The sequence below is a fragment of the Arachis ipaensis genome, chromosome B05, assembly GCF_000816755.2.
Source record: "Arachis ipaensis cultivar K30076 chromosome B05, Araip1.1, whole genome shotgun sequence".
NCBI classification, from domain to species: Eukaryota; Viridiplantae; Streptophyta; class Magnoliopsida; order Fabales; family Fabaceae; genus Arachis; species Arachis ipaensis.
The window spans coordinates 4,033,376-4,036,819 of record NC_029789.2 but is presented as its reverse complement, the minus strand read 5'-3'; positions in this window follow the sequence as shown (position 1 = coordinate 4,036,819).

Sequence of the window (3,444 nt, the reverse complement as noted above, 5' to 3'; positions counted from 1 at the left end):
TTAAATTTTAATTATAACTTTTTTAAAAAGAAGAAGTAAAAAATTAATTTTATAATAAAATTAATTAAAATAACTAATTAAAAACTAATTCTCTGTATTTATTAAGTAGAAGACAAGAAGTATTCTGAGAATAATGACGAGTTTAAAGTTTGAGTAGAATTTTCTGAATAAAAAAAATTAAAATTATATCATGATATTTATATTAAAAAAATATTCATAAATATAACTATTCATATGTGATAATATTATTAAAGTTATATTTTTTTATATATAAATAACGAGGTATAAATGTTTAAGAAAAAACAGATTAAACAATTACTATTTTAAAAAAATATTGTTCCAACTAAATCAGCAAAGAAACTAAGAGAAACACAGAAAAATAAGACAAATATAGAACAATCATATTATAAATCATGCCCATATAAAATCAATCTGTCTACACAAAAATTTGCTTCTCTAAATTCATGGTGGATTCACCAACTCATTAATTTGTTGCAACAGTTTCGAATCGCCGGATTAAAGGACCCGAAAAATGAAGATCAATAGAACTCGAAGACATTCTCCTTTTTTAGACATTAGTCTTTTCCTTGATAAAAAAGTTTCATTCTTTTTTATTTTTCACCATTATATGGGTATAAATTAGGGGTGCAATTGGGTTGGGTGAAACCGGATTTGATGTGACCTAGATCCGACTCGAAATATACACCGGGTCTATTTATTAGACTCGAACCCGACCCTAGACCCAATAAAACCAATACACTTTCGGGCCACAATTATATCGGGTGAAAATCGGGTAAAAACCGGGCCGTTAACATTACATTACGTTGATACCTTCTTGTAAGTTAGCATATAAAATATCCAAATTTCCAAGACTTCAACTATTATTTAACATAGTAAAATTCACTTAGAAAAATATAACAAGAACCAACCCTTCTTTAAAATTAAAGCATAACCACAATCATTACTAAAGCAAAATCACAATCAATACTAATATTGTCTAATAATACCAAATATTTAAATCAATACAAATAACACAATATTATGCATTAGTCTAAAGTCTTATGCATTCTAAACATAAAACATTAACTTATAGTCTTATAATGACTAATAACACAAAATATTAAAGTTTACAATACTTAAATTCCACATAAAAATAGTCATGATCCATCACTAATAACACAAAATATTAATTGTGTATGATGACCGGGTCACCGGGCCGACTTCAGGTGACCCGACCCGAAATAATGACCGGGTCTATTTTTGAGACCCTTACCCAGCCCTAAACCCGATGAAATCACACCAAATTAGCTCCTAAAGTGTTCGGGACCGAGTCGGGCCTTCGGGGCGGCGGGCCGGGTCTGTGCACCCCTAGTATAAATATAAAATATATAGATTGTAAATTTTTTAGAAAAATTATCGTTAAAACAATAATTATTAAAAGGTAAAAATTTATATAGAGTTTTTTTATATAAAGTTGATAGTTGAAAATTATCTGGTGATAATTTAGTTAACCATATTAAATCATCTAACAACTATCAACTATCATAGTTTTCACCTTATTAAAAATAGAATACTTGTTGAACAACTTTGTGTATCATTAAAAAAACTTCAACAAGTTGATAGGAAAAGAAATTTTTTTTTAAAAAACGGTTTATAAGAATTGAAGGGGTTAAAATCTTAAAGTAGCATTTGGAAGGGAGACAGAAACTGAGAGATTGAAACTGAGAGACAGAGACTGAAATAAGTCTTAATATTATGTTTAATGTAAAAGCGTACATAATTAAATTATGTCTTAGTATGCTGTTTGGTTTGAAATAAAAATAGAGACTAAAATGTTTGAAATTACAATAATACCCTTAAATTTAAAATGCAATCCTAACCCAAATTTTATTTCTTTTTTCAGCAATCTCCAATCCCTTTCTTTTTTTTCCTGAAATTTTAACCGAGAAGGAAAGGAATTCTCTGGTCTTCCCCATCATCGACAGCACTGCCAACGATCCCGAACGTGCAAGGTGCGTCTGCAAGTCTCCAATGCTTCACAATCACGCCACCTCGTCGAATTCATTTTCCTTGTTATGTGGTGATGCTTCAGTTGGTTTCTTCATATGAATAAAGATGTTAGTATTGGTAAGTTTCAAAGTGTGAATAATTTTTTATCTGGACTCTCTCATACTCGTTTCTTTACTCGAAAGCCAACTATTGAGGTAAATTAGTTCAAGAAATAATTAATGGTTGTCAATGTCAAATTTAAAATTCTATTAACATACTCGTATCTGTAACCGCATTATAGTGTCAAACCAAATCTTGAAATTTCGACGCACTAATTCTCACCCAACTTTTCTCACTATACGCATTAAAACAACTTGTCACCTTCAATTTCTCGAGTTTTGCACACGAGATATCCAACCTTGTAACTAAAAATATTTCTTTAAATTTAAAGCTTCAAGAACTTTGCAACCAACACGGAAGTATTTCAAACCGAAACACATTTCAAGTGCAAATTTTTCAGAAGAGAAAAAGAACGATTAAGAGAACTGTTGGGAATAAGGAGTATGACCACAATCCAATCAATCATGTGTCAAATAATTTGTTATTAAGCACTGAACGGAGGCAAAGCTGATCGTGCTTCAGGTACCTGCTCAGGGGTGTCTGCCGCGGTTACAAGCCATCCAGCCAACTACTTGCTAAGCCCAACACTAGGCCCTACTACCATCCCCGAGCAGTTCAGCACCTGACAGCCAGTCGCCCCGCGCTCCAGGGCTCGTGAAGCGCACTCTCCCCCCCCGGTGGACGTTTCTGTGAGGCTGCGAGAACAGTCATTCCACACGTCCGCCTTTCCCACTATCTCATGCAATGCATGGAGCCCCCCTCTCGGTCAGAGGGGGAATATATGTACAGTCATCACCCGGGGAGTTCACCTGTCCGGGTATGGGAATTCCTGCGACAGGGTGTCGACACACGTTCGGCATGCCCTGCGCACAGGACCAGCCCACCTCCCGCACAACGACCCGGCCTCCCTTGAGCCCAGCCCAACTGGGCGCACTTAAACCCGGTCCGGCATTGTTAACAATTAAAGATACTGTCAGCGTCCAGTTTCCTTTGAGATAATGATACAAGTAGAATTCTTATAGGATAACTGTTTATATGCCATTAATATTGGTAATCCTTAAGAGTCTCACTCAGTCAAGTTACCAGTATAGAGATATACGTGGTAGATATATATATTAAATTATTTACTCTAGATAATTAGAAGTAGGTTACTTCTGGTAATATATATATAACTAGAAGGGCCTAATAATTACAGGAAAAAATTATTAGGATACTGGTTCTTGTTAAATCTAATTTAATATTTTCTAAATAGAGAGTTATAATACTAGTGATAGTGTTACTATTTAGAGATTTAAATTAGTTCCTGGAATAATATAATTGTATAATTATATTATT